Source organism: Myotis daubentonii, chromosome 14 (genome assembly GCF_963259705.1).
Source record: "Myotis daubentonii chromosome 14, mMyoDau2.1, whole genome shotgun sequence".
Classification (NCBI taxonomy): Eukaryota; Metazoa; Chordata; class Mammalia; order Chiroptera; family Vespertilionidae; genus Myotis; species Myotis daubentonii.
This window is the reverse complement of record NC_081853.1, coordinates 27,450,633-27,474,791: the sequence shown is the minus strand read 5'-3', so window position 1 is coordinate 27,474,791 and position 24,159 is coordinate 27,450,633. Positions and strand designations below refer to the sequence as shown.

The 24,159-nt window shown below is 45.9% G+C and overlaps 1 protein-coding gene across 8 annotated transcripts in view; it reads left to right on the top strand.

The window, feature by feature from the left end:
• Positions 1 to 24,159, top strand: part of ZBTB38 (zinc finger and BTB domain containing 38) — a 125,939-nt gene that overhangs the window by 79,137 nt on the left and 22,643 nt on the right. For 4 of the 8 annotated variants that reach the window (XM_059663763.1, XM_059663757.1, XM_059663760.1 and 1 more), the window contains one exon: positions 5,243 to 5,347. The gene's annotated coding sequence lies outside the window, so the exon portion shown is untranslated. The other 4 variants (XM_059663764.1, XM_059663765.1, XM_059663759.1 and 1 more) reach the window with 4 other exon arrangements.

The following is a 24,159-nucleotide window of genomic DNA, read 5'->3' as shown; positions in this document are numbered from 1 at the left end:
AGCATTCATATTTGTCCAGTTTGGTCTTTAAAAAAAACAACAACGACACACAATTTGTTCTAAGGTTCATACAGTGCAATTAATATTTCCTCAAATTTCATTTAATCTATAGATTTTCCTGCCTCTCATTCTTTTTAAGAAAAATATATTTTATTGATTTTTTACAGAGAGGGAGAGGGATAAAGAGAGTTAGAAACATTGATCAGCTGCCTCCTGCACACCCCCTACTGGGGATGTGCCCGCAACTAAGGTACATGCCCTTGACCGGAATCAAACCTGGGACCCTTCAGTCCACAGGCTGATGCTCTATCCACTGAGCCAAACCAGCTAGGGCCCTTTCTTTCATTCTTGCTATTGCTATAAAAAATTGGTTGAAAAAAACATTTGTCCCATAGTTTCCCACAATCTGAAATTTGATGATTGTGTTTCTTGGTGCTGTTTTACATGTTCCTCTGTCTCAGAAATTTCTTGTAAACGGCTAGTTACAAGTAGAGACTTGATCAGATTCAGATTCCTTTTTTTTTTTTTTTTTTTTAAGTAATCGACATTTCATATATTTTATATAAAATTCCTGGTTTGGGCTTCATTGGAAAATTGTGCGGACCTGGGATTCCCACCTGGCAACAGTTGCTCTGGGGCTGGGTGGTGACCACCCTCACTCCCCATTTAGGTGGGACACCGGTTATCCTGTTGGCCCCGGTTCACATTACTTCCTGCTGGCTCCCGTGGGCATTGGAAGTTGACACCCCTTTTCTAAACACTGTCTCTTCCTGGGCTTTGGTAGACTTCTCAACACAGTATCACAAGAGGCCTTTCAGGAACGCGGTGGAGATTAGAGAAAATGGTTCAGACAGGCACTTTCTTAAAATGCTTGAAGAAAAGAGATAAGCAGCCACATCAAGGGAGGCCAAGCGATAGAATCTGTGCCCAGGATGAGGGAAAGAGAGGAAAAGTAAAACAATAAATTGAGTTCACAGAGTGCTGCAAATATGGGAGGCAGAATGAGTCAAAGGAAGCAAGTGGATTTAATAGACACACCACTTACATCTATTTATATATAATGATAATATTGAAACCCTTTAAAGAGAAGGGGGACCATAAATGTTAAATTGGCCAATATTCCTAAATCAAAAAGTGTAAGCGACAGTTGTAACATAACGGAAATAGTGGGAATTAAAAGAAATGAGGTAGAAAACAAGGAACGCCTAAAAAGGCCACTGGAAAAGGATCAGGAGCCATGCTGTGGAGATGTTGAAGAATGGATATAAATTTAAGGAGAGAGGAGAGAACATTAAAGTCTTAGGTATTTTTTGGTGATTAGCAAATCTATTACAATGAAAAGTATTCTAAAGCTATAGAAAAAGAAATCACATTGAGGTGTTTTTTTTTTAAAGAATAAACCTTTCCAGAAAAGAATAAAATGGTGACAAGTTGGGACGTTCCGGGAAATTTCCAGATAGTTCCCCATAGTCAGAAGAATGATTAAGAGAGAGAATCTGCGACTGGTTATGAGGAAGGGTGGAAAATTTCGAAGGACAGGCTGATTATGTAAGGTTTAGGTTGTGGTGTTTAAAACTGTTGCCATGATATTTTAGTTATTAATAACAATTTGGGGAAATGTACTCGCTTCTGGAGAAACATTTAGCTCTAACAAGAAAGAAATGCCACTGTATGTGAATTCCCAAGTGCATGTAAGGAGTCATTCATTTGCTAAGCCTCTTAGGAAAGCCAGAGCCTATTTCACCCTTAACAAGCTGTCGACAGCTTCTGATCAAGGTACCACCTTGGAACATGTTAGCAGCACAAAAAGTGGACTGGGGAGTCAGACCTGTGTTTAAATCCCTTTATGTCAGTCACCATGTGACCCTGGCAGCTTACCCATGGAAAATTTCTAGGGTATAAAGGTTGCTTTACACACTGAAGCTATGGTTCTGACCGCTGGGACTTAGAGCTCTGCATACTTGACTTCCAGCACTAAGAGCCACAACTGTTTACACTTACAGACAACTTACTATGTGCCAGGCACTACTGTAGATGCTTCTTGTGTGCTATCCCATTTTATTATCAAAAAGCCCGACGAGGTAAGTGTTGTATGAAAAGTAGCCTCACTTTACAGATGAGGACGCCAAGGCTCAGGGAAAGTGAGTAATTTGCCTAAAGTTATATAGTGAGTGACCGTGTAAAGTGACAAAGCTGGGCTTTAAACCCAGGCAGACAGAATCCAAAGGCCAAATTACTTTGCTCTACCACCTCCCACCTTCCAGTCTCAGAGAAGCCCAGAGAGCACTGCGCGTGGCTCCTAATTCAAGTGCCTCCATTTTGTTGGAGGCCCATGTGATTTTCCGTTTCCAAAAGCCTCAATGAAAACACATAAACTTGCAGTCAAACCACAGGTTTCATTAGGTTGGAATCCACAATTAACAACAGGTTAGCTCAAGTTTTGTAGAAGCTCTGATTGGCAGTTACATTAACAAAAACACTGCAGGATCATTTTTCTAAGTGGGAAGATGAATCATTAGGTAATACGTGCAATTTGGTGGAATAGATCTTTCTAAACATGTGGCCTAGGGAGAGAGAATAAAGGGTGCTGGGCTTTGAGGGGGGTGGGAGCTGCTCGTGTACATGTGTATGCATGTTGTCCAACCTGCCAGTCTTCAAAACCTGCCTACTTATTTATTTAGTTATGAGGTCTGGTGATAAGATTTATTTGTGGCACCAAATCCTTCCTTTATTTTTTTAATTTCATGACCCTTTAATTTGATTTTAAGGCAATATATTTTCCCTGATTATTTAAAATCAATAAGTTTTATTGGGTTTGTATTTACTGTTGGAATCTACTTTATTCGTCAAAATGGTCACGTACTGGAAACATGGTCAGGACCTGGGATGCAGAATTGCGAACGTGGCACTCCAAGCTAAAAACAGGATATAAGCGAAGCAAAGAACAGCCTTTCCATCCTAAATTGTCACCTGGGAGTGAATCTTTTCTAAGGAAAAATTTAAAATAAGACTCATACTACCAAGACACAGGACACACGGATGGGTTTTTAAAAACAAGCAAACAAAACCTTACGTTAGTGCACTAGGCTGTTAGCTACGTGAGTTTGTGGCAGGCCTCCCTCAGTAAATACTTTCTCAGTGAGCAGTCCCTGGGTCTCAGAAGGAAGAGCCTAGCAGTCAGTAGCCTTTATATAAGGAAGAGAGCTGGGTCTTTTGCGTGAAATAACTTTTATGCCATGTGCGGAAAATCAATCTAGGCCCTGACAGCCATGGGAAAGCGCAGGTGACACCCCTCGTCCTGAGAATTTAACTAAATTACAACTGCACTTGACTTTCTCCGATTCCAGCCTCTCTCCAATGCGCAGGATTGGGCTGCTGTCTGGGATCCGGGTCAGGGACCCCGGGACCCTTCTGCGGGCCCAGGCCTTGTTCTAATGGCGACTGGGCTCCTCCGGCAGGCCCCTAAGCGGGTTGTCCTTCCGCGGGTTCTGGCTTGTGTTTTCCCCGGAGAAGGTGGAGGCGGAGGCCGCTGTCCGCTGGGTAGGTCTGCGGCTTCGCGGGGCCTCCGTGGGTGCCCCCGGGTCCCGCTGCTCCCCTCCCGGGGCCCCGGCCAGGGCGCGGCGAGCCCCCTGCAGCACCGGCCCGCGGTGCAGAGGGTCGGGCCGACCTCCTCCCGGACGGGCCGCGGCCAGTGCCCAGCGCCGGGGGCGGGCCGGGCTGGCAGAGCCCAGCCGGCGTCCATTTTCTGGGCGGTGCTGCGCGGCGCGGCGGCCTGGCGGGTCCGGAAGCGCCATGGACCCCCCGGGAAACGCGCGCGCGGCGGCGGAGTCCAACCCCGTAAGTGCCAGTCGCTGGGTCTGCGTGCGCGGCCGGTGGGCGCTGGGCTCCGAGCGCGGCCGGCTTGCCCCTCCCGTCCCCGGGGTGGGGGGAGATCGAGACCTGGCTGGGGAGCCAGGCGCGGGCTATGGGCTCCGCCGGCGCCGGGAGCTGAGCCGCTGCAGGGACCGCGCGCCCGCAGGTGCCCGGGCTCCGGGCCTGCGCCGCCGGGGAGGGGGCTCCGCTGCGGAGTCGGTCAGGTTGCGCTGCAACTAGCGGCCCAACTGCGCAGCTGTGCCGGGGGCGGGGGGCCGGGGGCCGGGGAGAAATGCGCACCCAAGGGACGTTCTGGGCGCGGGTCCAACAGGCTCGGGCGCTGCGCTGACAGTCGCACCTCCCCACCCCCAGACTGCGACTCGGACCCCGGACCTGACCCTACGGAGACTTGATGATTTCCCTGGTTCAACACCAAAACCATTTAATTGAATGGAAAATGCAAAGGCAGGGCCCTGCCCCCCAGTGGGGGTGCAATCCCAGCCTCCTACTTCTGCAGTAGAGTTAGGTCTGCTCACTTGGTCTAACCCAGCCGCCCGCCCGCTGTTAGCCACTTTTTTGCAGAGTGTATACTAATCACCTTAGATTTTAGTGCATCTGCGATTCTGCTTTATAACTTCCACTCTGCTATAGGTAAGTGATTAATACCATTCTGGACTTTGGCCCTAATTGAATATAGCTTTTAAGGATTCGTTATAGATGATATGCGTTATGGTGCCTTATACCTATTTTAACGGTTAAAGACTTTTCTCCTAATTAGAAAGCTCAACTACTCGGTCAGGTTCTCAAGGTTGAAAAGCATAGGAGGGTTTAGTGCGTGCTTTGAGAGAAACTACTAGTGAGGTGCTGTATCTAAGCGAGGTGTTTTTCTAATGGGTAGGGACCCATTAGAAGATTGTGAAATCAGTTGAATGGGTTACTCTTGGAATTTTTGAAAAGATATAGAGAAGAATCGAGTCGTAATGCATTGCACACAGTAAGAGTAAGCACTGTTTTGATGTTTGACATTTTGGACTTTGTTTATATAATTTTTAAAAACGGTGGGTCATGTCAAAAAAATTTTTAAAACCCCAACTTACAGGTTAATAAGCCTGGGTTTAAGTCCCAGATCAACAGAACCTAGTTGTGTGACCTTGAGCATATTCTGTGACCTCTCAGAGTCTCTCTCAGTATGATTGTAAAGTGGGGAAGGTCTACCATATTCAGGGGTATTCTAAAGACTATATGAGGTCACATATGTCAATCACTTTGCTCAGTGCTAGACTTATAGTAGGTGTTCAATGCGAATGCTAATTGTAATGACTATTGTTGCTGACACATCAGATCCTGGCAGCTAATCTTGAGACACTGCGCTTTTCTTTTCTTTTTTTAGATCTTGATGTGGAAGAGATGGAGGACTCAGAACCAAGGATTTCCAAGTGATTTCTTCCAAAGCACAAGAAACTAAGTTTGTTAAGGCTGATCCGTTCTACCTGAGGTAACTAAATTTGTGTGTCTCTGAAGTCTACATGAAAGAGGAAATGGTTTTTCTAAGGGACTGAAGGACTCCCAAGGGGCATGTGATTTGTGCCAGTGATCCACCAGGGTTGGGGATTACACTAAGTGACAATGACATTTAAGCGAATTGTTATTAAGGAGACATGTGTGAGGCCTCTGTGACGAAGGGTGAACGAAGTGAATGAGACTCCAGGAACTGGTTTCTCCTCTCAGTTCTGCCAGTGACTGTCATGAGAGCTTCTGTAAGTCTCCTTATAGATTGCTGGCTTCTCTAGGCTGGAAGGACCAACAGACATCACTGAGGCCCAGATAGTTTAAGTGACTCTTCAAGGTGACCCAGTGGGCTGGGATAGAGGCAGGCCTTGAACCTGGACCTCGATTGCTTAGTCTTGCAACCAGCCTCAGAGCCTGCTGTGGAGTGAGCACCGTGCTAGGCACTGAGCATACTAGTAAAAGGATGAAAAGCCTACCCCAGGACACTTGCAACCTGTGCAGACAAGTACTGACAACACAGTCCAGTAAATACTACCTTTGAGGTATATACAAAGCCTCAAAGATGATGGTAACAACTACCAGTTGTAAAGTACATGTGTGTGTGTGTGTGTTACGGGATTAAGTGTTGTATTTTTTTTTAAAAATATATTTTATTGAATTTTTACAGAGAGGAAGGGAGAGAGACAGGGAGTCAGAAACATCGATGAGAGAGAAACATCGATCAGCCGCCTCCTGCACATCCCCCACTGGGGATGTGCCCGCAACCCAGGCACATGCCCTTGACCGGAACCGAACCTGGGACCCTTCAGTCCGTAGGCCGACGCTCTATCCACTGAGCCAAACCGGTTTCGGCAAGTGTTGTATTTTTAACTATTCCTATGAGGTAAGGAAGAATAGATGTGAAGGACTGAAATGTCAACATGCACAGGCAGCTCATGAAGGTCTTTGCATCTCATACTACGTTTATGGTGCACATTTTATATGCAAAGCACAGTGCTAGGGCCACAGAGTGCTTGCCCTGGAGGAACTTGCAACCTAAACTCCTAAGAGACCTAGTCAGATGGGCAGTGCCTGACATCCACCCCTCCTTCACCTGCTTCTCCAGCAGCCAGAGTAGGATCCATCACAAGAAGAGTTGACATATCACAATTCTTGCCCTTCATTGCACTTTCCCCCACTTTTTCAGATTTAACATATCCTTCCATTCATCTCTGAAAACTTACACTTTCAATTTACAAACAATAAATAGGAAGGCCTTCTCTGAATTCATTCATTTACTTGTTCATTCAACAAATGTTAATCGAGCTCCTCCAAGGCACTTGGGTATTCAAGACCATCATTGTTATTAGCCATATTCAGTCTCTTAGCAAGGAATCATCGTTTAACAGTTAGAGGGTTTTTATTGTTAATATGCTAGAATAGCAACTCCAAGAATGTTGGAGACTGACCCATAAATAAGATTCCAGCCGAAACCGGTTTGGCTCAGTGGATAGAGCGTCGGCCTGCGGACTGAAGGGTCCCAGGTTCGATTCCGGTCAAGGGCATGTACCTGGGTTGCGGGCATATCCCCAGTAGATGTGCAGGAGGCGGCTGATCGATGTTTCTCTCATCCATGTTTCTAACTCTCTGTCTCTCTCCCTTCCTCTCTGTAAAAAATCAATAAAATATATTTTAAAAAAAAAAGATTCCAACTAGATAGACAGGAAAATCTTTTTTTTTTATCTTAACATCTTCAGAAAGGAATTTCTTACTTCTCTTTAAAATTTTGATTTTCCCATTACTCTCATCTGCTTATAGAGGCCTTTCATTTGTGCACTTAACCTGTAGGCAGAGAGAAAAACCAGTTTGGCAAGTAGTCTTTCTTTGACTCAAAATGCTGTTTTTTAGCTTTAGAGGCCACATGGCACTATGAGTGTTCAAAGTAAAGCAATGTAAGAGATACTTTCATTTAAAGGTACAAAGTTATAGCCCTAGCCGGTTTGCCTCAGTGGATAGAGCGTCAGCCTGTGGACCAAAGGATCCCAGCTTTGATTCTGGTCCATAGCCTGTACCTTGGTTGCAGGCTCCTCCCCGTCCCAGGCCCTGGTCAGGGCTCGTGCGGAGACAACCAATCAATGTTTCTCTCACAATGTTTCTCTTTGTCTTTCCCTCTCTCTTCCACTCTCCCTAAAAATCAATGGAAAAATATCCTCAGGTGAGGATTAACAACAAAAATAATGAAGTTACAAAGTTAGAGATAGTGCCGATAATTGCATTTAGCAACAGAAATCAGATTGTAAGTCTTGAATGCTACCTGTAATAAACTTAAGCTCCAAATAGAACAAATGAGATGTTGAATGTAAATGTGCTTTGCAAACTTTTAGGAGTCCTCTAAATGCAATGCAGCAAATCCCCTTGAGTAACTACTCTGAGTGTCACACTGTGCTAGAGAGAACGGAGGAGTCAGCATCAAAAAGATCTGGTTCCTTCCCTCTCAGACCTTCTGTGTGTGCTTGATGTGTTTTTATTGATTTCAGAGAGAGAAAAGGAGAGGGAGAGAGATAGAAACATCAATGATGAGAGAGAATCATTGATTGGCTGCCTCCTGCACGCTCCCTACTGGGGAGTGAGCCCAAAACCCGGGCTTGTATCCTAACTGGGAATTGAACTGTGACCTCCTGGTTCATGGGTTCACGCTCAACCACTGAGCCACAGGGGCCTGGCCTGTCGGACAGTTTTGTAGGTGAGGAAATAAAATACACAAAAATAACGGCATGGTAAATGCCAAAAAATACATATATATATATTGGTGATTTGAAGAGGAAGAGGTCCTCTGGGAGTCAGGGGACTCTTTTTTGAGGAAAAAAACAACAACATTTAAGCAAGTCCTTGAAGACTGTGGTTTCCATCAAAGAGATGAGGAGGAGGCATTTGAGACAGGAGAAGTAGCAGAATAGGAAAGCACGGAGCATATTCAGGGAAAGGTAGTGAGCCCAGTTGAGTTAGAACTGGTCTATAGAGGCATCTGATGGGAAATACAACTGGAGAACATTTGGTACCAAATGATACTGGTCTTGAATGCCAAGCTAGGAAGTATGAGTGGATTAACGAGTAGAAGACATTGAAGATATTTGGACAGTGGAGTATCATGGCTGCACATGAGGAGTGTGTCCTTTTGGTAGCTGTGGGGACATGGGGAGGAAAGGCAGGACAGAGACTAGAGACAGGAAGACCAGTTAGAAAGGATGGGGGGAAGCCTGAAATGGGTGATGGCAGTGAAATGGGAAAGGAACTGATGCAAAAGGGAGGATTGACACAATCTGCCCTCTCAGTAGAGAAGGAACAGCTAACGCCAACATATTTCCAGAGCAGCGATATCTGCGGAAGAAGCTTGGAGGGAGGTGAGAGGCTGTGTTTTAGAGGTGCTGAGTTTGAAGTGTTGGATTATGGCATCCCCCCGGACAGATGGGGACTTTGTGCTCCAGAGGAAGGCTGGGGCTGGGTTGGGAGTCCTTGCAATACAAATAAGTCAGGAGGTGGGAGAAGAGATTGTTTTCAGAAAGACTATATGGAGGCAGAAGTTGAGGATGGAGCCTTATGAGAAAAGAAGGAAGGACCTAGGCAGGATCTAGAGAGAATTTTGGCAAAAGAGCAAGGAAGAACCACGGGAGAACATGACCCCAGAGCCAGCAGAAGGGAGTTTCCCAGTGGAGGGGACCTGGAATGTCAGATGCTGGAGGGGGAGGGGTGGCCCGGAATGGTCATTGGATTGACATGTGCTAAACCATGTTCGTTGGCGTTTTGCTTGGTAAGGTAATACGACTTACAGAATGAATATGAAGATGTTTCATTCGCAAAAATTTGTAGCTTGAGCAAATCATGAATCGCCATTAAGTTTGCAAGCCTCAAAACACACTTCTGGTTACTAACATTCAGGCTGTTAAATGTGGTTTTGGTAGTAGTCATACCCTTTATTCTGTTGTCAGCAGATAGACCAAAGAATATTCGTTGATATTGTAAGTTCTTTAAAACTACATTTCTGTTGATGCAAAGAAGTTCTAAAAATAATTTAATTCCTATGCCTTTTTACCATATGACTGTTAGGTTAGGTGGCTCAGGAGGCGGCGAAGGAAATAAAGAGAGTTGATCAGAAAAGAAAGGAAGGAAAGTTTATTCTGTGTCCCCGGGAGACCCATGTACCTCCAAGGACAGGGCACGTGGACTCATGCCAACAGGGAGGGGGGCGCTTTTTTTATACTGCAGTTGGGTGAGGGGCGGGGACATGAGCTGAGGTATTCAGCTGAGGAAGTTTCAGCTGCAGGGGGTCAGCAAGGTATTCAGGAAGGAGTCAGTATCTGTGTGGGGGTCGTGGAGAAGCCAGTATCTGTGTCTGGCATGCTGATCTGTTAGAAATGCCAGGGGGAGTCCATTATCTCGTCACATGTCTGCATGTGTCCGATCCTGGGCTCTCTCCGACCTAACAGTGGCTATCTTATGACATGAGTGTGTGTGTGTGCTTTCATAGGCATATGAGCTTAATACAATAGAATGAGAAGACTGGGTCAGATAAATCTAGTTTCACAACCGTGCTGGGCCCTATCCCAGGCTTGTGACTTCAGAAAAGTTACTCTGCCTAAGCCTTAACTTTTTTCATCCATAACTCAAATAGGATTATTTTGAAGATTGAGTCACATACTGTAATTTGGTCAAGAGCTATACTATCGCCGGCAATTAGTAGATGTTGATTCCCTTCCCTTGACAACCTCCTGTGTGTATGCAAATTTCTGCATAATGTGCATCCATACACAAAGCCTTATCTTTATGACTCATTTTAGTGTGTTAGTTTTATCATAGAAAGAGCGTATCTCCCACCATTGCTCATCTATCCTTGATAGTTCAGGTGGCTTACAGTTTAATATGGATAAGAATCAACCTGAGGAACTTACTAAAATGTAGGTTTCCAGACCCCTGGCCCAGAGATTCTGATTCAGTCGATTTAGGGTGGGGCCCTGGGAATTTTCATTTTAAAGGATCACTGTTGTGATGAAGATTAACAAGTGCACATGCTAGGAAGGGATAAACTTGAGGCTTGATATGCTGATTTCAACTCCAATTTCTATTAGAGACCTTCTGTGCTCAAAAGTTCTGTATTTGTATCATAATGTTTATGGATTATATTTGTAATAAGATAAAAATGATCGGACCCCAGATAATTAAGGAATGGCGGCATTATCATACCCACCTTCCCTGTCTGCGTTGTACCTGTAGCAGCACTGGGCTACACACAGCCCGCAGATCAGCTTCCTTCCCTCTGGGGTGAGTGGTGAGACCCTCTCCCTATGCTCAGAGTTTGCAAAACCAACGTAGCTATAACTATGGAAGGGGGTTCTCTCTTCCCGCAAGCATCGAAGAGAGAGAAAACGTGGGGGTTGATGAATCTTGATTAGAATGCAACGAGGTTTAAGGAAAAATGAAAACAACACAAGACTGAGACAGAAATAGAGTGAAAGCTGGGCCTGGGTGTGGCATCTGCCCTCTGATGGAGGGACAGACTCGCAGAGAGCATCAGCACCACAAGCAGATTTATTTATACTTGAATAACAGGAAGTTACATCACATCTGGGTGGGCCTTGAGTTCCTGGCGATATCATGAGATCCACCCCCTTAACACTGGGCGGGAAGATCAAACTGAGTGGCCTCCCAATCTCTTGATTAGGTCCGCCCCCAGGGCGTGGCTCTGCCTTTGCTCTGAGTTTCAGCCGACATATTTAAACTGAGTGTTTTTGCCAGCGGCCCTTAACAATAACTGTTGTTACCAGTGATATACTTAATGGCAGCAACACTGTACAGTCATGCCATTAAAACATTTCAGTGCATTTATCTATCTGAGTCTGTGTCTTCTGGTCAATAAACATCTGTCATTATATCATAGTTCCCTCATTCTCTGCATCTTGGGATCATGTAATTTTGAGGCTAGTAGTTCACGTTGTTCATCTATCCCAACCTCATTTTGTGAGATGAAAAAATAATTTTTTCCCTCCTAGTCCTAGCTCTCTGCTTACTCACAAGAAAAGGTTGAGACATACATATATGTTTGTCTAAGCTATGTATGGAGGATGTAAAACCTGTTTACTTGTATATATTGAATTGTGTTTTATGCTTCTTGTACGTGTTTGAAAAATCGAATGACTTAATGGGAATATATTTATCAAAACGATACTGAGTCATTTTGTAACGTTGTTGGCATCCGTTGATGGTCGCTTCTCTTGGAAGAGGATGCCAGTGGCCTGGAGCTTTGCCTGGCCTAGAAACAGGGTTTATCCCCATCGTTCCCGAGAGGAGGAGACAGACTGACTTTCCTGGAGTCGGCTCTGCACCTTGTGTGCATGATCCCGGCCATCTTATTAGAAACTCGGGGTAACCGGGTGTGGTGGACTCAAGGCCAAGAGGCTCTGTGATGCCGCCAATGTGAGACTTTCACATCCTGGGTTTTATCTGACTCCAAAGTCCTGCCTCTTCTGTCCAACCCCCGGTGGTTTCCCAGCCACAGACTGAGAGTATGCAGTAGGTCATTGTTTCTGCTTTTAGGTTAGAGCAGTGGTTCTCAACCTTCCTAATGCCACGACCCTTGAATACAGTTCCTCATGTTGTGACCCCCAACCATAAAATTATTTTCGTTGCTACTTCATAACTGTAATGTTGCTACTGTTATGAATCGTCATGTAAATATCTGATATGCAGGATGTATTTTCATTGTTACAAATTGAACATAATTAAAGCATAGTGATTAATCACAAAAACAATATGTAATTATATATGTGTTTTCCGATGGTCTTAGGCGACCCCTGTGAAAGGGTCGTTCGATTCCCAAAGGGGTCGCGACCCACAGGTTGAGAACCGCTGGGTTAGAGGCTTAGAGACCCTGGTCTCCGGTGTTATTCTAAGCTCAGATTTTTTTACAAGAAGCAAATGGAGCGGAGGTATCGTGCAGACTTGAATCTGTCCAGTAAATATCAACGCTCTGTGCCAGGTACCAGAGCAGGACCCCACCCTCGTGAGGCCTCCTATCTCCCTCACAGGCCCTTATCTACCAGCTAGGTGCTGCTGCAAGCTTTTCTTTCAGTCAGAAGGCTAACGGATTTCTGCACTGATAAAATCAGCCAGTTTGTGTCTCACTAGAGCTGTTGCTGTCCCTATGCCTGTCTAAGTGTTCCCAGAGTGGCCAGGCCAGTTGAAACTTTAAAAGAGTTCCTTGGGGTATTGCCCAGAGCTGTTGGGTAAGTGTTTGTCGATTACCCTCTGAGGCCCTGCGGAGGGAGGTGAAAAGACCTCTGTGTGAGAGAGCAGCCAGGAGGCCTGGACTTGCTCCCTTGCCCGATCTGCAACCTTGGGAAAGAAAGTCGAGGAATTTTGCTGGCGTGGTTTCCTCACCTGTCACCAGAGGTTTGGCTCAATGATGGCTAAGGTTCCTTTCAGCAGTACTTTCTTTCCTCTTCGGCAGAAAAAGCAGATAAAATCCACATCTGAGGCCTTCTGTGGTCCCCATTTCAAGATTTCCTCTGACTGTCTTCGTGGGTGCCCTAGTACTAGCCAGACTTAGCTGGGAGTCCATCAAAAGGTAGCAAAATGGGAGGTGGGGAATCACGGTTTTCACATTTTATGGCTACAAAGAACCTGAGACATAAACTAGCCCAACCTCCTCACAGTCCAGATTGGGAAGTGGGAGTCCCGGGAAGTCATAGGACTTGCTCAAGGTCACACAGTTAGTGGGCAACTGGGAGCAGAACCCAGTGTCCTGTACCCAGTCCTGTACGCTGTGCAGAAACAGGCAGGTCCCGTCCTGAGGCAGGTTATCAGGAGAGCGGGAGGTGGCCGTCTGCCAACAGAGCTTGGAGGGGCTGTCTGTCCCGCTGGAGAGGGCCTCTCGCAGCCACAGTGGACACCACGATGCAGACTTCCATCCTGCTGAACCGCTGAAGCTCTGGGATGGCTGCCATTTAAGGTGGTAAAGAAAATGTCTTTTTAAACTGGGAGCAGCAGAAGGCTCTTTCCTATTTTGTTAAAGCATTTTTCCTTTCATTTAAATGAAAATTACTAAGCCATACACTAATTTAATTGTGAAAGGAATTAAACACGTTCTCAGGGAGCGTGAGGAAGAAGACCCAGCTTGCACAACCCAGTTTGCTGTCTGCTGCCTTGAGCCATGTTCAGCCCTCGGCGCGTTTTCGTGAGAAATCCAGTGACGGTTTACCTCCGGGAGGGGCATCCTGGGGCCATTTCAGCAGCGGTGAAGGCACGCTGTGTGCTAGCCAGGTGGAGATGAGCTGTCACTTCCTGCTTTGTGCGTTGACTAGCGTTTCTAGGCCCGGTTTTGTTTGTGTTCTTCTTCCTGTACCCGCGTCAGAACAACTTCTGGTTATTTGTAGAGTTGATTACGGTTAGATCAGAAGGCCAGCAATTCAGTAAGCACAGAGCTGAATGTATTACCTTACCAGGCACGAGAGGCTCGCGTTCGAGTCTCAGGCGCCCCCAGCTTACGTGCATCTTCATTTTAAGCTTGGAGGTTTCTGATTAGCTCTAACAGAACGCTGATTCATTCGCTCCTAGACCAAAGTGAGATTTCCTTTTTACAAACTTACTCAGCATTCTGGTCTGTCCCTGCTTCATGCCGGTTTATCTGGTCCTGTAGTCCCTGCCATGAACTCAGAGAGCAGTTTCTCGAGGGCTCACTGCCGTCTCTCATGCTCATCGGTGGAAGCAGTGTCACAGTGGCCTCAGCCACCCCTGCAGCCTGGGTGCCTGTGGTGTGTTCTGCCCTTTGCTTGGACCTTTGCCTTGAAGGGAGAGGAAGGGAGGACCATTTTGCGGAAGCAGAAGGCACTAGGATAGACGGAAAAGGGGATGACGTGGCAGTGAAATGAAGCCCCGGATGGGGTTTTACTCACACGTTAGAGAGCTGGCCTACCCCAAGCGCTATGCTAATAAATTGGGTTAAACATTTTTTTCCAGCCAAGGTCGAGCAATTCTGGAGTTTCTTGAGCCACTCACAGGCTGTAGGTTGACTTTTTGCACAGAAGTACCGTAAATTTCCCGAGAGAACATTTTTTTCCCCCCCTAAATGAATATAGACTACAAAGTGAGTTTCTCTTTGTCTGAGTAAGAGTATATGGGACGTTGATCGATGTCTGATTCGGGGACCCATTTTTTAAGTCTGTTCTGGCCCACGACAGTCCAAGTGGCTGTCAGTAACATACGTCATCACAAGTGTTAATCAAAGTGCAAGCTGGTTATCAGTAACATGCGTCATTCCTATGGATGGAGTACAGAAGGAATATGGGGTAAGTTTATCTATGTCACACACACACAGGGAGGTGGCTACCTAAATGGTCCAGTCTGCCCCTTAATATGTCACTCTAAAAATTCACCCTAAAATTACAAACTTATAAACTAGAAAATTATTACTGTTACACTCGTCCTGTTTGTTGCATGTGTATATATTTTTAATCCTTATCCATGGATATGTTTTTATTTTTGTTTTGTTTTTTATTGATTTGAGAGAGAGAGAGACATCGATCGGTTGCCTCCTGTACGCACCCTGACCAGGAATTGAACCTGCAACCTTTTGGTGTACGGGATGACGCTTCAACCAACTGAGTCACCTGGCCAGGGTCTGTCTGTTGTGTATTTAATGCTCCTAATATTTGTCTTTGATTTTGACATTTAAAAATAACCAAGAGCTTTTTGCCACATCCAACTGATCTATTTTAATACTTTCTTCTCTATTTAACGATATGAGTTTCTGATAAGATGATTTGCACTTCTCTGTACTTTTAGGAAATACTTCTTGAGGTCTTTTTTTTCTCTCTCTCTTATTAGTTTGAATGGGAGTCTTACCTCCAAACCCAGCAGCTACCTTGCTTTTAAAATGACCTGTTTGCCCCCCAGGAGGTTCCCTGAGCAGGGAGAACAAAAGTGGGGTGATTAGTCACTGTGGCGTCCAGCAAACACTTTGGAGACCATGATTTATGTTACTGCTGGGGGGAGGGAGTTTTCTCCGTCCCTAGATAATGACTCTTGTGAAGGGTAAGTGGCCTGTATTCCCAGAGAGCCCGTCCAGTGCCCTGTTGGTTGTGTTCAGTTTCCGACCCGGGGGCCATTTTCTATGAGTTTGAATCCCCGTGTGGAGCTCCTCCCACTGTGGCGTCTGAGTGTTTGTTTCCTAAAATGAAAGCACAAGCAGAAACTCGAGCTGTTCTACAGAACAGCCTGTTCTTTAGATTGTTTTCAGGTCAGTGTATTTAAAGCCTAATTTTTCTAAACAGCCTGTTGTGTGTGTTTTTTATCTGCAGTGGGTTTGGGTTTGTTTGGGGAATTTTTAACTTTTTAAAACCTAAACAACTTATTATGTCATTGCTCCCCGGTCCTCCTGCCCCCAGATAATTTCACTCTAAAACAGGTGAACAGGGTAACTGTTTGGACACCTGATTAGGGCCAGAAACCGTCATTTCGTTTTAATTACATTTGTTTTGGGGTAAAGTTGTCAAAAGCTAACTGGAACGTTAATATTCTTCCCTCTCCCCACCCAGCAACTTATCCCAGTCGATTTCATGTGTCTAAACCAGCGGTTCTCAACCTGTGGGTCGCGAACAATGAAAATACATCCTGCATATCAGACATTTACATTACGATTCACAACAGTAGCAAAATTACAGTTATGAAGTAGCAACGAAGATAATTTTATGGTTGGGGGTCACCACAACATGAGGAACCGTATTAAAGGGTCGCGGCATTAGGAAGGTTGAGAACCACTGGTGTGCATCCATTTGTGTGGCCAGCCGGAGCTTTTGCAGCATTTCCACGGTAGGAAAGCTGTTGTGCTTCTAATTGTCCGTCAGACCTACCTGGACTGCTGACAGCTCTGCCAGTCACCTGCATCTCCTGACCCCTAGGCAGGGTGGCTGTCTCGCATTCCTGGGCTGCCTCAGCCGCAAGCACGCCTGGCCTCCCTCCAGAGATTGCAGTGTTGCCAGCAGTGGCTTCAAACTGGAAAAAGGGGAGGTGGAAGAGAAGAGATAGAAAACACGGGAGGAGGGATGGTAGAAAACAGGGGAGAAGGAAATGTGCAAGGGAAGTATGTACGAGGACTCAGGTGAGTATAGGAGAGCCCAGGCTCACAGAAATGATCTCGGTACATTGTGCACCTGGAACCAGGTGGGAAGCTGCTGCAGATGTGGGGCTGTTTGCTGACAGTGGGGGAGGAGACAAAGCAGAACAGGCAGCCTTTCTCCAAGGGGTCCCCACCAGCACGAGATGTTAGGCTGCTCTCCATACCAAGCTGTGTGCCCTCTTACCTCCCCCCCATCTCTAGAGCAGAATTTACTTCCTCGGGTTGGCCACCATTGTCCCCTTCTCGAAGATCCCCCGAGGACATTGGTGATCTGGGTGGATGCATTTTATTGTGTTGACCCCATTGTTTGAAGTCCCAACTACCAGGTAGTCCATGCTCCAATTCTGTGATCTAGTTTCTGGCATTGTTGTTGCGTGTCGCAAGGATGGAGCGTGATGTCAACTCGGAATGCTCTGACCGAGCAAGCAGCTCCTGAGAAAGGTCTGCGCATTCTCAGCAATTACTGCTTTTCTCGTTGCATCACCTGCTAGTGAAGATGGAACCCTCCTTTAAAAATGAGAGCTGGGTGCCTCTGAGAGGATGAGGCTGATTCGGAGTTGAGTATCATGTCCTTCTCAAAGCTTGAGCTGACCCTGTCCTTAAAGTGACTTTTGAAGCAAAGTGAAGAGTTTGGTATTTGCCCCTGTGCCTCCTAGGATTCATGTATTAAGAAATGTTTGACATGGGAACGAACAGTTGGTGGGGTCCTGAAGAACTGTTATATGGTTGTTGTGAAAGCTTGAATACTTATACCTCATCATTTACATTTTAGGGGAACAATGAATCATTGTATAGATATTGAAATGTTACAAGCAGAACAAAAGTTATAAATGATTTATTCTTATTTTATTATAGATTAGGGTCTGAAATTCAGATACATACAGGGACAGGAAGGGGACATGAATGTTCACTGTGGGCTGGGTGTAAGAAGAGTGATTAGATTGTGGCAAACTGGAGGGCATGGAATTTTAGAAAAATAATGTGGGGCTGAGTGAAACAGGTCAGCAGTTGACAGTTACACCATCTGACTCACTCCACCAGTCTGGATTTCCTCAGTGGCAGCCTGCCCAGTCTTTTCCTGCAGAGTGTTGGGTCTGATGATCTCCAAGACCCTGCCCAAGGAATAGTCATAGCAAATAAAGAAGCCACTTTGGATATAAACCATGTCCATCTCCTCCAGGCAAAGTGGTTTGTCAGTCGAGTCAGCAGCAGAACACAGCATGTATGTCCAAGGACTTCTGGAGGACACCTGGAGAGAATCAGACGTAGCCTTGATTAAGCTGCCCAGGGCTGAGTGTGCCCATCCCAGCATGGAACAGAGGAGCCCACCAAAGGAAGCCCTCCCTATGCGGGCATGCCACTCCCAAGGTAGCTGAATGGAGCCAAGCCCACAGAGGTTAACCTGGATGGCACCAAAAGACAGCAGGCATCTATATATATAAAAGCCTAAGTGACCAGCTGACCAGTAGCTATGACACACACTGACCACCAAGGGGCAGACACTGCAGGAGCTACTGAGCTGCAGTGACTTGGCAGCTGTGGTTCTCGGGTGACACACCCAGAACCAGAGAGGAGGGAGCCTGATTTCGCGGTGTGTCACCCGAGAACCACCCTCTCGAAACCTGGGACCCCTTGGGGGATGTCAGAGAGCCAGTTTCGGTCCAATCCCCTCAGGCCAGGCAAAGGGACCCCACAGGTGCACAAATTCCTGCACCGGGCCTCTTGTATCTTAATACACCTGGTCTGTGGTATTGACCTGTTTGGTCCAAGGATGCTTTCTGGAATATCAAGCACTTAGAACTTCCTAACTAGTCCTGGACTTGGACAATGTGAGACTCGTCCTCTCTCGCTGGTGACACTTGATTGACGTCCTGCACATCCTGGAATTTATAATATGTTTCCTTTTTTTCTACTAAACATCTTTTAACCACTCCCATTTTCCTCAGCTCTCTTGGTGCTAAGGGAGTCGTAATGTCTGTAAAGCACTTAGCCCAGGGTGTGGCACGTGGAAAGTGTTCAGTAAATATTAGCATTTGTTGTTGTTGGCATCATCATCACCATTATAGCTATCATTTCAACAGCAGGTAAGGAACCTTGGTTTCCTCCCCCCTGACATAAATGAAGATGGGCCACACATACCTGACCCACTGTGTCGGAAAATGCACTTATAATCCCCAGCTGACTCGTGCATGTTAATATTTGGGGAGCTCTGCTGTGGATGCTGTGGTCAAACACAGAGACAGACTGGCCTAGAGACTGGTCCCTGCAGATTGCTAGCTAAGGGGTGCTTTGGGACAGTCTTATGGGGTAGGGGTTGGGGGTGTGCCCTTTACATTATACTGTAGGGACGTATGATGAAATCACTAGGAATCTGATTCTGAAAGCTGTTGTTCCCTGCCTGTGACTTTAACTTCAACATAGAACCTGATTCCTTCCCACCCTCCCCTCCACCCACTGGCCTTCTGGCCTGCAAACCTTGTTGCCAAGCAGGGCAATTCCTTTGTGAGAGGACAGAAGACCTTTGCAAGTCTGGGAACTGACACAAGTAATTATACTGTAGGACTTTAGTGGTAGTACATGAATCAATGTAAAAATGAGGGGCGATCCACTCTCAATGAAGATTTGGGGCCCTTAGTGGGTGTTGAGAAGGGAGGTGTAACGGGACCTTCTTTAACATTGGTGACCAAAAATATTGTCTGCTCCTAAGGAAACAATTTGGAAGGCAGAAATAGCCAATCGCATGCTACCACAGTGACTTGTCTGGACTGGAAGCTGCTGGGGTGATGAGGAGAAAGTGTCCACAGTATCATAAGGATGAAATCCTAACTTCATATAAAATTAATTTAGTTTAGAAAGTGAATTAACTAAAAGCCTTTTCAGCCCTTCAAAGCTCTCACCTAGCCCTGGCCGGTGGGGCTCAGTGGTTGGGTTGAAGTGTCACCCCTCTAACCAAAGGGTTGAGGGTTCAATTCCCGGTAAATAGCGTACCTGAGTTACAGGTTCACTTCCTGTCCCCAGTAGGGGCATGTGCAGGAGGCAACTAGTCTGTTTCTCTCTCTCTCCCTCCATCCCTCCCTCCCTTCTATTCTGAAAATCAATGGGAAAAATATCCTCCGGTGAGGATTTAAAAAAGAAAAAGCTCTCCCCTATATTTTCAGGGTAATATAGTCTAGCATTTTGTTAATTTATGGTTGTGGTGATTTTTTGCATCCCGCATATAGTACATTCTATGTGCCCTGAGACTTGGACGTGTAGCTGTGGGTCTGAGTAGTCCTGAATGGCTCTCTCCCCGTTTCTTCCTCTCTCCCTGCCACTGTCAGAGAGCTTAGCTGGGACCTCTGGATCCTCATCCCCTCTCACACTCATCCAGATGAACTGCCGTGGTATAGGCAGTGGTTGAATGGTGGCCATCCCAAAAGATAGGTCCCAAAGCTATGAATGGACCTTATTTGGAAAAAAAGCCTTTTGCAAAGGTAAGTTAGTTAAGGATCTTGAGATGAGTCCATTCTGTGAGAAACACGCAGAGGAAAGACGCCTAACGAGGAGAAGGCCATGTGGAGGTGGAGGCAGAGATTGGCGTTGTGCAGCCTCTAGCCAAGGAACTCCTGGATCCACCAGGAGCTGGAAGAGGCAAGGAAGGATTGTCCCCAGACCTTCCACCAGAGCACGGCCCTGCAGGCACCTTGACTTTGGACTTCTGGCCTCCAGAACTGTGAGAGAATAACTTTGTGCTGTTTTGAGCCACCAAGTCTATGGCAATGTGTTATGGCAGCCGCAGGAAACTGATACGGTGTCCAAACCTAGCCTTGATTCAGAAGCGCCTGGGAACTTGCTAAAGGTGGCTTTCTGGGGCCGTGCTCCTGGCTATTCCGATTCAGCCAGTCTGGGGTGGCACCACGAAACTAAATTTTTTTCTCAATTACAGTTTACAGTCAATATTATTTTGTATTAGTTTCAGGTGTACAGCATAGGGGGTAGACAGCCATATACTTTACAAAGTAATCCCCCCAGTATTTCAAGTACACACCTGGCACCATACAAGTTATTACAATATTATTGACCATTTTCTCTATGCTACACTTTACACCCCCTGACTGTTTTGTAACTACCGATTTGCGCTTCTTAATCCCTTCATCTTTTTCACCCAACCCCCCAATCCCTCTCCCATCTGGCAGCCATCAGTCTGTTCTCTGTCTCTATGAGTCTGTTTTTGTTTTGTTTGTTTATTTTGTTTTTAGATTCCACATATAAGTGAAATCATACGGTATTTTTCTTTCTCTGTGTGACTTATTTCTCTTATGCTCCCTATCTTTCAAGACTCAGTTCCACCTCTTTTTTTTCTGACCCTTTCCCCAAACTCAGTTAAGCTGCCTCCTCCAGAGCATTGGGCACTCTCGCTAGAGCAGTGGTTCTCAACCTTCTGGCCCTTTAATACAGTTCCTCATGTTGTGACCCAACCATAAAATTATTTTTGTTGCTACTTCATAACTGTAATGTTGCTACTGTTATGAATCGTAATGTAAATATCTGATATGCAGGATGGTCTTAGGCAACCCCTGTGAAAGGGTCGTTTGACTGCCAAAGGGGTCGAGACCCACAGGTTGAGAACCACTGCACTACAGCGTTTCAGTCATTAGGGAGGGGCCGTTAAGGCTGCCTGCCTGTTTTCTCCCCTGGACTGTGGACTCCAGAGATTGCTGAATGTGGGAAGAACTAAGAATTAAACAGGCCAAGGGGATGAAATAGTTTTTCTGCTTTTCTGAGTTATTGGACCTTGCTACCTTATACCTCATCAGACACTTGTTAAGAAAACAAACGTATTTGGTTGTAATGAATGTAATGAAGAGGTAGTAGTAGTCTGTACTGGCCATATGTGTGTACCTGAGTAATATCATCAATTGAACATCTGATAGCTAACGTCTCGATAGTCATTGCTTCATCTAAGTACGACAGTAATCATCTTAGGAGTCATTCCCATTCTGCAGCGTGAATTCAGCACCAAGCTGTGCAGTCAGGTAACTCAGGACAGCAGAGTTCCCAACATGGGATGTGCAGATGGTCACCTAGCCGGCAGCGTGTTAATGATGAATAGACTGACCAGGAAAAACCGGCTTTATTGTTAAAAAATATATATATATATATAATGATATATAGGTGTTTTGGGGGTTTTTTTTGAATGGCAAGTACAAATACACTTATTGGCATGAAATTTGGTATAAAACAAGCACAACCATAAAACATATCAAAAGATGAGATTGGTGATTTATGTCTACTAACATGTGAAATCACATAAATGTAGTCTCCTGTAAGTGTGCTGGGAAAAGTTTGTGACCCAAAGTCACAAGACCAGAGGGGTGAAAACCCAACCCTGCCAGTGACAAGCTATGTGGTGTTTGGGGTTTGGCTTCATTTCTCTGAGCCTCAGTGTCTTCATCTTTGAAATGGAAATATTTCACAGTTCATAGGGGTGAGAAAGAAAATGAGATGGTGTGCATGCAAATGACTTGTGAATGGTAGAGGGTTAAACAGGAATAAGGACAGGTTTTCATGAGGTAGAAAAGCAATGGTGAGCATGAAAGGGATTTGTAAATGGTAAAGGTTAAGCAGGAATAAGGACAGCTACTCTGGCGTTTGTTTGGTGCTGGGGTCCAGGAAACTGGCCTTGGGGAAGGTCATGTTCTGCTGGGGACGTGGGTGTGGGCACTGGGCCACTGCAGACTGTCTGAGCTCCCTGCTGAGGTAGGGTACGAGGATGCTGGGATAAGAGCCCCAGAAAAACAAACGGCATGAGCTAGTTAGGGAGGATGCAGGGATGGAGAAGAGTGGTCAGAAAATTAGAGGCTTGCTGTGCTTCCTGAAGCGATAATAAGAGAGAATGTGACTCGTCAGGGGTTAGATCTGGTCACCTGTGACCAAGGACCAGCCCAAGGACCACAGATCAGCTCAAGGACCAGCCCAAGGACCATAGGTCAGCTCCCGGGAACTTGACATCTTGTTCTTTTACTCTGAGGTTATTCCCAATCATTTTGTTTTCAGCAGCTCTTAACGTTTCCTGGGTTTCAGTGCGAGCGCTCACTCACCCTGTGGTCTCAGCATCTCAGTTCCAAACATATGAATGTATTGACATGGCCCCAGCTGCTCCTCACAGGGTCACTTCCTGCTAATGTGGATTCAACCCCCTTCCTCTTTAAAGATGAAACCAAGGCTTTATTTTTTTATTCTAATAGGTTTAAAAATATTTTCCAAGTTGTCATTAGTATAACAGTCTTGATCTTGAAATAATGATCTGAGTGGGAGGTGAGCATAGAGAATAGTCATGCCTTTTTGTCACAGACATCACGATCCTAATCTTACCTGGAAGTTTCTAGAGCAGAAATGAGCATAACCTGTTGAAGGAATCAATAGATATATTTTAAGATAGAATTGACATTGTAAACCTTCCATCAGACTGGAGATAATGGACTAAATGAACAGGATAAAATTTAACCAGAATAAAGAAGGGAGTTTTTGAGTTTCGGTTAAAAATGTCAGCCTTGGAAGACTGGAAGTGAAAGAGGGAAAAGAAAACAAGGGCTATCCAGCCATTGGAGGAGGAGGGTCTAGGAAGGCGTGTGGAACCAGAAGTCTAGACACATGTTTTGGTCACACATGGAATCTTAGGCAAGTCATTTAACTTCTCTGTGCGTTAATGTTCTCATCTCGGAAATGATAGGATTGGAATAAAAATCCTGTAAAGTTCCTTTTGTCAGTAACATTCTTTTTACTGGGGACTAGTTGAAGGAATGTGTGGTGCGTAGCCCAGGGTATGATACACAGAGTAAACGTTCAAAGCGGTGTTGTGTGGCAGAGGTGACTGTTCAGGGCGCCTTGATTGTTCCCAGTGAATACTGCTCCTCTCAGGAGGAAATTCCCGCACTGGGTGGAGTGGCCCCCACCCCTGATCTGAAGAATCTCTAGAATCCGTTTATGGCAAATCAAGACGAGTTAGAGTGCACGCTCCACCAACAAGCACGCACTTTGCTCTTTGTTATCGAAAACAGCCGGTGTCTGTTTATTTGGAAGTGACGCTTACTCATCTGCCCATGTGGAGAATGATTTCGGGGGCTGGATTCCCTGCTCCCTGGAACACAAGAGCATTTCTTTGTGTGGGCTCAGCACCATCTTGTGGGCACCGCACTGGGGACTGGCATAGGCTGTGGCCATCCAACGTAAAGGAACCGGAAAACACAGCCCTGAAAAAACCATCCTCCAGGGAAAGGCTGTCTAAGGTCCTGTTTTTAAGAGGGGCTGCTCACTCTTGGAGCTAGGAACTGCCTGTGGAATTTCCTTTTGTGACTAACCCATGGCACCTGGAAGAGCAGAGTGGGCAGGCTCGGTGACACAGTAAGCCAGACCTTCCCACGAGTTGCGTGCACCTGGGGTTCTGTTCATTGGGTTTCTGTTTATTAGGGTGGGCGTTAATGCAGAGGGAGGGAGTCCCAAACCCTTTGTCCGTGGCCTCCCTCGCCCTGTATCCTGCCTCCAGCCCCACCTCTCCTGGTCCAGGACACCCCTCTGCCCTGCCTCCTCTCTCTCCTCCCTGCTGGCATAGATTGCCACTCAGAGCATAACTTGGATTACGTGCTTAGAGGCCCCCTTCCCAGCCAGCTGAG